Here is a 9,181-nt window from a genome sequence, read left to right as displayed (position 1 = left end):
CTGCAATGAGCACATTTCACTGAACAACCTAAAGAATGCTCCAGGGGAAGATCTTTTCCATTCAAAATAGGTCAGCTCTGCTCTTTCTGGTGGGCTGCCAGCCCCGCCCATCCACCTCCTCTGCTGAATGTCACCCGTGGGACCCCAGGTGGAGGGCAAGTGTGTGGGCTGCTCCATTTTCAGAGAGCCAGTCCCCTCCAGACCCCCACCGAATTGATTTTTTGGACAAATTCTGGGCTACTTCCTTCCTTGGCAGAGGACGGGTCTGGGTTCCTCAGGTAAATATTTTCACGAGGTGTCTACAGACCTTTCCAGCCACACTCACTCCTCAAGTGAGCTCCTCCAGTCTGCTGGCCTTAAAAGCCATCTATCACCTTCCAGGTCTGCCCCGAGTTTACATATCTCAGCACTGACCTCTCCCGCAAAGTCCAGACTCATATCCAACGGCCCATTCGACAACTCCACTTGGACGATGAATAAGCATATTGGTTAATTTGACATGTTGAAATTCAGACTTTCCATCTGCCCCATCTCAGTCAAGGCCACATCCATCCTTCCTGCTGCTGCTCACACCAAAATTCTGGCGTCACTGTGGACTCCTCTCTTTCCTTCACACTCCACACCCCAAGCACTAGCAAACCCTGCTGCTGCCGCCTTCAGAATGCACACAGAATCCAGCCACTTCTCCCCTCCACCACCATTAGCACGCTCCCCCAAGCCTCCACCCCTTCTCATCCGGACCACTGCAGTAGCCCCTGCGCCCAGCTTCTGCTCTTGCCCCAAGCCTGTTCTCTACTCAGCGGCCAGAGTGATCCTGTTAAGACCGGAGCCTGTCCTGCCTTTGTTTAAAACGCTCCAATGGATTCCCACCCCCTCTCTTTTTGGCTGCGCCGCAGTCTTGCGGGATCTTAGTTCAACCAGGGATGGAACCCAGGCCCCCTGCAGTGGAAACACCGACTCCCAACCACTGGACTGCCAAGGAATTCCCGGGATCCCACCTCTTGAGAAGTAAAAGCTGAAGTCCTTACCGTGGCCTACTAGGTCCTGTGTGATCCATCTGCCCCATCTACCTGCAGGTCCCACCACAAGCACCTGCTTCGGAACACGGGAGCCCTTGAACTATTGACTTATGCTTGGCCTTCGATGCCAAAAGAGACCTGAAACCGTGGACCTTTTTAATGTCTTGTGATTTTGCATGTGTGTGTGTGTAATTTCTCAACAAAAGTGACATCATACATTTTTGCTTAATAGTATATTATGCTTATCTTTCCATGTCAGTACATGCAGAGCTACCTCAGCCTTCACACTGGTTGTCACCATATGTCTGACATGATGTACTAAACTCACCTCCTCCTGTCAGACACGCGCACAGCTTCTGCTAGCTTCCCTGGGACAGATGTTGCAGCAGTGACATCCTTGGAAATGCGCCTTTGCACATGAGGTATTTCTGCAAGATAAGTTCCTTTAAGCAAACTTGCTGGCTGTCAGCATTTTAATTTTGATAACGCTTCATCACTGTCCCCAAATGCTCAATCAACGTAGATTTCAATCCACAGTGTTTACACCCTCGCCAGCAAAACATAGTATAATTTAAAGAAATCTTTGCTGTGCTCACTTCAGCAGCACATATACTAAAATTGGAACGACACGGAGAAGATCAGCGTGGACCCTGTACGAGGATGACATGGAAATTTGCGAAGCGTACCATATTAAAAAAAAAACTTTGTTAATCTCATAGGTGAAAAACTACAAACTCGTTGCTATAACTTGCATTCTCTTCATTATTTGTGAGGTTCGTATATTTTCCTATCTTTATGGGCCATTCGTGCTTCCTCTGTGAATTCCCTGTTCGCGTCCTTTGCACATTTCTCTTCTGGTCCTCGGGCACAGGGCGCTGAGTTGATTATGTTCCTTATTTCACAGTGTATGAGAATCACCAATGGATACAAGGTCAATCTCTTGTTTTGGTTTAGCATTTTTTCTCCTTTATCTTTGCTCTTCATTCCCATCTCACTTAAATATGAATGGATCTGTGAAGTATCTAATATCATGTTTATGCATTGGTGGTTTCAGTTTATGTAAATGTATTATGCTGTTGACCTCATTTTTGTTCCTGACTCTTCTCTCTGAACGCCACGTTTTGAGAAGCTGTCTGTTGTTTCTGACTGTTGCCTAAAGTTCTGTAGTTTGCTTCCATTACGCTTTACTATGCATTCCCCTGAGGTTGGATGCCAACGTTGCCCCCAACTCCTGTTTCCACACAGGACACTGCAGTCAACGCCCTGCTATATGCCTCTTTGTACATCTGCACGAGAATTTCTGGGGCTTATTTACCAAGGATTGAGAGTGTGGGATCTTGAAACAAATGTACATCTCTTTTTAGATTGCTTGAAAAAGTTGTACCAGTTTATATGCCTGCAAAAGCGATAAGGGGTTATGTCGGCCCACACCCTCACCAAACATCAGTACTCACCTTATGAATTTTTACTCACCTGATGGTTATAAAAGGGTATCTCCCTGGGATAAACCATAATGGAAAAGAATACAAGAAAGAATGCATATATGGGACTTCCCTGGTGGTCTAGTGGTTAAGAATCTGCCTTCCAATGCAGGGGATGCGGGTTCAATCCCTGGTGGGGGAACTAAGATCTCACGTGCCATGGGGCAACTGAGCCTGTGCGCCACAACTAGAGAGAAGCCCGCGCGCCCTAACAACAGATCCTGCACGCTGCAACGAAGATTCTGTGTGCCACAACCAGGACTGATGCAGCCAAATAAATAAATAAATATATGTTTTAAAGTATATATGTGTAAAACTGTGTCACTTTGCTGTACAGCAGAAATTAACACAACATTGTAAATCAACTACACTTCAATAAAAAAATAAATTTTAGTGACTTCCCTGGAGGTCCAGTGACTAAGATTCCGTGCTCCCAATGCAGGGGGCACGGCTTCGATCCCTGCTCAGGGAACTAAGATTCCGCATGCCAAGAGGTGCGGCCAAAAGAAAAATACATATATGTATATATAAAATGAACGAAAAAATAAATTTTAAAAAAATGGTATCTCATTGTAATTTTAACTGAATTGTGCTGATTACTTCTTTGACCTCATCTTCATTAATTTTTTGCCTTTGGGCCAGTTCAGTTCAGTTCAGGGGTACTTGTTTCTGTTCATGGCCATTTCTCTATTGTGTTTCTTGGCTTTTTCTTATTAACTTGCAGGAGTTCTTCATTCACTAGGTTGCAACCAGCTATCCATCAACATTATCTCTGATGGCCTTTATGGAACAGAAATACTTAATTTTTTTTGTTTGTTTGCTTTTGTTTTTGTTTTTTTTGCGGTACGCGGGCCTCTCACTGCTGTGGCCTCTCCCGTTGCGGAGCACAGGCTCCGGACGCGCAGGCTCAGCGGCCATGGCTCACGGGCCCAGCCACTCCGTGGCATGTGGGATCTTCCCGGACCGGGGCACAAACCCGCGTCCCCTGCATCAGTAGGCGGACTCTCAACCACTGCGCCACCAGGGAAGCCCGAAATACTTAATTTTGATGTTCTCAGATCCATAAATGTTTTGAATGAGGGTTTGCATTCTGGATGTCTTAAGAAGTCCTTTCCCTACCCCTAGGTGGGGCATTCTTCTCTATTTTATGCTATTAGATCATAATTTAACATCTGTGTTCAGAGTGAAATGCTCTACACTTTTCCTTTTCTGATACTGTTCTTTTCTGGTTTGGGAGTCACCTGAGGAAGTGGGCAGCCTTTTCTCATTCTCTGTTTTCTGGAGCAACTGGTATAAGATAAGGACCATCTCTCTGTTCCTTGAAAGTCTGGTGGGCTCCACCGGGACCCTTTGGCACTGGAGTCTTAGATTATAATCTTCTTTACTGGTTATTGATCTATTGAAGTTTTTGATAGTTTTGTACCAATTTTGGCATTTCACACTTTTCTGAAAAGGCCTTCACTTTGATTAAGTTTTTATTTTTGGTGACATACAATTATTTGTAACATTCTTTCTTTTTAAATTGGAGTATAGCTGCTTTACACTGCTGTGTCATTTTCTGTAATATTCTTTGATATTATGGCATTTTAAATTCTCTGGGGGCTCGGAAGTCGGGTCATGTGGCCCAGTGGCCACGGGAAGGTCTTGGGATTGGTCCTAAGCATGATGGAAAGTGTGAGGGGATGTTAGAAGACCCATTTTGTCACGTGAAACCCCCGGTCTACTTGAAGATTATAAAGGGTTGGGAGGGTGGATTCTGGAAGGAGAATTTTGTGATGAGATTGATTTAGAAAGGGAGTCCCAACACTCCCCTCAGGGACTAGGGCTGGGGTCTGCCTTCTAATCCCAAATCTGGGGAGAGGTGTTTCAAGAAAGCTGCCTGGAGAGCTTGAGATGGGCTCCCTGAAGTCGTGGCAGCCCAGTGGGTCAAGGGTACAGGAGACTTCCAGAAAGGCTGCGGAGCCACGGTGGGAACTGGCCAGCACTGTGGAGAAACATGGCACAGAAAGTCACGACTTCATCTGAGGGCATAGAGACAAGTTTCCTTTGGAATTTTAGAGAGACATTGGGAGACAAATTATCCTTTATTATATCCCACGCATCTTGCATTGTCACAGTAGCCTCACAGTAGAAGATTTTGAGGGGAGGAAGTGATGGGGGCTGATTCAGGGCTTTTTTTTTTTTTTAAGATTTTTTTTGATGTGGACCATTTTTTTAAAAGTCTTTATTGAATTTGTTACAATATTGCTTCTGTTTTATGGGGGGGGGTGTTGTTTGTTTGTTTTTGGCTGCGAGGCATGTGGGATCTTAGCTCCCTGACCAGGGATCGAACCCACACCCCCTGCATTGGAAGGCAAAGTCTTAACCACTGAACCACCGGGGAAGTCCCTGATTTAGGTTGTTGTTGGTTTGTTTTTTTTTTTCTTTGAGGCAAGGAGTAGTGGCTTTATTCACAACGCTGGCAGACCGAGAAGATGGCGGGCTAGTGTGCCCAAAAAACCATCTTATCGGGGTCTGGATGCCAGTTTCTTTTATAGAACAGAGATGGGGAGCAAGTGAGGAAGTAAAGTAAAAAGGCTATTAGCTTTGCGTGGCTTGGCCAGCATCGGGGAGGGGACGTGTTAATTTCTTCTTTTCTGCAGCCATTCACAGGTGGGCAGTGGGCAGCATGGACGAATATCCCTCCCTCCTGGGGCCTCGATCTGTACAGTGTGTAACTTTCTTTCCACAAGTGGAGACATCTGAGTTGTTCCCCCGATGAGAAATACTGCCTGTGTCCAGCATCATCTACAAAACTTCATCAGAGTTTCCATGAAGCCCCTACTGTGTCCCAGCCCCTGTCAGGGTCTGGTACAACCAAAGTGCTCAATAAATATTTGTTGGGTGAATGAACTAAATTCACCTCTCTCCCAGGCAGTGTTAGTCAAACTTATTTGCCCAGGATATATTCAAAAGACAAGCAAGGGGCTTCGCTGGTGGCGCAGTGGTTGAGAGTCCGCCTGCTGATGCAGGGGACACGGGTTCGTGCCCCGGTCCGGGAAGATCCCACATGCCACGGAGTGGCTGAGCCCGTAAGCCATGGTCACTGAGCCTGCACGTCCGGAGCCTGTGCTCCGCAACGGGAGAGGCCACAGCAGTGAGACGTCCGCGTACGGAAAAAAAAAAAAAAAAAAAAAAAGTAGGAAACAACCCAAATGTCCATGGAGGGATGAATGAATCAACAAAATATGGTATATACATTAATAGACTAGTATTCAACCTTAAAAAGAAATTCTAACACATGCTACAACATGGATGAACCTTGAAGACTTTATGCTAAGTGAAATAAACCAGACACATACGGATAAATATTGTATGATTCCACTTATATGCGATGCCTAGAATAGTCGATGACATAGAGACAGGAAGTAGCACAGTGGTTACCAGGGGCTGTGGGAAGTGGGGAATGGGGAGTTGGTGTTCAATGAGAATAGAGTTTCAGTCTGGGATGATGAAATAAATTCTGGAGATGGAGAATGGTGATAGTTGCAAAATGTGACGGTACTTAATGCCACTGAACTGTTCACTTAAAACTGGTTAAGGGAATTCCCTGGCGGTCCAGTGGTTAGGACTCCGCGCCTCCACTGGGTCAGGTACACGGGGACCAGGAACTGGGTTTGCTCACAGCTTAAGGCCAGCACCTAGCACAGCCTGGCACTAAGCAGGTGGTCAGCAGATCTCTATAAATATCTCTGTTAACAACGCTTTTATGAGGCCCATTTTATACTAAGGAAACTGAGGCACAGAGAGGTGGGGTTATCTGCTCAAAGCCACAAGGCTGGTAAGGGGTGGTGCTAGAACCAAAATACATACAAAGAGTATAGCCCAGAGCCCAGATTCCTTGGTGGGGGCGAGGGCTCTGCTCCCTGGAATATGGTAGGGAGGTGGATCCTGATGGGGAGATGGGACCAGGTAAGTGATGAAGTGGGGCCTTTGGAGGAGCAATGCAGGCCCCGGCCCCTACCTCACCCTTTGTCCCCCGCCCCGAAACTGTTTGGCTTCCCTGCTACTTCAGATGTAACTCCAGACAAAGGTGGTGCGCGGGGGCGGGGAACCCACAGACAGAAACAAAACTCAGAGAATTTAGGGGAAGGGGAAAGTAAAACCAACCCTGGGCACAGGGCAGGGGTGGGAGAGAATCAGTGGCTGGAAAAAAGGGCAGCACCCCAGCCCCTCACAGGAACAAGGAAGGGTGAGGACTCCAATGGCCAGGGTCCCCGCATACCTGCTGGCTGCTACTTCCACACACTGGCCTCACTGGCACCCCCCACCCAAACTGGTTGTTTGCGCATTTGTTCATCGGAGCAGGTTGACCTTTTTCTTTTGTGCTCTTCTCCCCAGAGCCCAGAGCAGTGCCTAGCACAGAGTAGGTGCTCAGGAAATATTTGTCGAGTGAGTGAAGGAAGGAAATACCTATGACCCCAAGAGCACTGCAGGGCCACTGCTTACTTGTCCTTATAGGACACTGTCTAGGAGGATCAATTCGTTTGGGCCATTCTGAAGATGACAATTGACAATATTTTTTGGTTTTGCTTTAAACATGGCGTGCATAGACTTAGCTGTTCATCTCTTTGGTTTGAGCACTTCAGGCACCACCAGGGTCCTCAAAAGCCTTCCTTTAAAATGGACTTTGCTTGGGAATTCCTTGGCGGTTCAGTGGTTAGGACTCCGCACTTCCACTGCACGGGACACAGGTTCGACCCCTGGTCGGCGAACTAAGATCCTGCAAGCCGCGAGGCGTGGTCAAAATAAATACATTAATTAAATAAAATGGACTTTCCCTTTCAGCCCATCCCCAATCCCATTCTTGCTCCCCACAGCGCCCCACTCTTGTGTGTCAAGAGCATGTCCTTCCAGTCTGCCTTCCAGGCATTGATTTCCATCTGTGTCAATTACAGGCACCATTTATTGAGTGCTTACCATGTGCTAGGCACTGCACTAAGCACTTAATATGTCACGTCTCACTTATTCATCATACGTCCCTGAAAGAGGTGCTATTATTTTTTTTATATATATAAATTTATTTATTTTATTTTTGGCTGAGTTGGGTCTTTGCTGCTGCACGCGGGCTTTCTTTAGTTGCAGCGAGTAGGCTTCTCAATGCGGTGGCTTCTCTTGTTGCAGAGCACCGGTTCTAGGTGTGTGGGCTTCAGTAGCTGTGGCATGCGGGCTCAGCAGTTGTGGCCCACGGGCTTAGTTGCTCCGCAGCATGTGGGATCTTTGACCAGGGCTCAAACCCGTGTCCTCTACCTTGGCAGGCAGATTCTTAACCACTGCACTACCAGGGAAGCCCAAGAGGTGCTGTTATTGTCGCCACTTTACAGATGAGGAAACTGAAGCACAGAGAGCTTAAGTCACTGGCCCAAGGTCACAGAATAAATGGCAGAAATATATGGCATTGCTGTGCTTGTCTGTGTTTTGACTTTCCATAAAAACTGCTGTGCTGTAGATCTTGTTCTGCATTTTTCTGTTTCTCTGATACAGTGAAGCTTTGTCCTTTGTCCACATTGCTACCTGCCATGCAGCACCCCAGTGACAGACAGCTTGGCAGCCTGTAATACTTCACCACTTCTAACCATGCCTAGGGCATGTCTTTCTCTTTGTGAGAGGTTTTACCCACGAGTGGAACTGCCGGAAGTCACTTAGCCATCATACTGACCTTTCAAACACGCCAGAAGCACCTGACTTCTGTGTACCCACCTCCCCACCAGCCATCAGTTTTGTCTTTCTTCCTTTTTTTTTTTTTGGCGCTTGTGGGATCTTAGTTCGCCGACCAGGGATTGGCCCCGGCATTGGAAGCGTGGAGTCCTAACCACTGGACTGCCAGGGAATTCCCTTATCTGACTTTCTGTTCTTGCCAATCTGACGGGTCTCATGTGAGATCCTGTGTTTTCCTTTATAGCTTTCTGATTACTGGGGTGGGTGCAGAAATCTTAGCGCTTATTCCATTTCTAAAAATAACATTTGAACACACACAAGCACACAAAATAGGAAGGACATGATTTCAGAATAAAGAAAGCTCACTCTGGTGATGGAGGTGAGTGTCGCCCAGGTCCTGCCCCACTCCCCAGCTACAAGGAGCCCCCTGAGAGAGTCCAGAGCTACCTGCCACTCTCACCAAACACTCTGCCAAGGAGAGGAGGGACCAGGACCCTGGTGGAACACCTGGATCACAGGTGTCACTCCCTTGCTGCAGTTCCTATAGCCTAGAAGAGTGGGAACTTGGTCCCATCCACGTCCTGGAAACAAGCTTACCACACCCGAGAAGGAATGGGGGGACCTCAGAACTCCACCTCCCCACACTCTGGACCCCTAGGCAGGCTGGTGTACAAGTCCCTGCCCGTCTCTGTGCCAATGAGCAAACTCGGGGCACTCGTCCCGCTTCCCGAGCCTCAGTCTCCTCCTCTGTAAAATGGGAGGTGATGGGAGCACCTCTCCGAGAGAGTGGACTCAGATACAACGCTGGGTTGTGCTTCACTCAGATACACAGCGCTGCAGATCAGTCCACCAGGTCAGTGGGCAGTGGGTGAGGTCACTCCCACCCCTTATCTCTCCCTCCTTCCCCCTCACCTCCTCCTCCAGCCCCTGGGGCCTCCAGGTGTGGCAGCCCCGGGGTGGGGGGGGGGGCAGGTGTCGGGGAGG

General features: G+C 47.7%; 1 non-coding gene across 1 annotated transcript; it reads left to right on the top strand.

Moving 5' to 3' along the window:
• The first annotated feature begins 1,607 nt into the window (after positions 1-1,607).
• Positions 1,608-1,714, top strand: LOC136127724 (U6 spliceosomal RNA). Its single transcript, XR_010656177.1, has one exon. It is a non-coding gene; the product is annotated as a U6 spliceosomal RNA (small nuclear RNA).
• The last annotated feature ends 7,467 nt before the right edge of the window (positions 1,715-9,181 follow it).

This window comes from Phocoena phocoena, chromosome 8, assembly GCF_963924675.1.
Source record: "Phocoena phocoena chromosome 8, mPhoPho1.1, whole genome shotgun sequence".
In the NCBI taxonomy this organism is placed as follows: Eukaryota; Metazoa; Chordata; class Mammalia; order Artiodactyla; family Phocoenidae; genus Phocoena; species Phocoena phocoena.
This window is presented reverse-complemented; position numbering and strand designations above follow the sequence as displayed.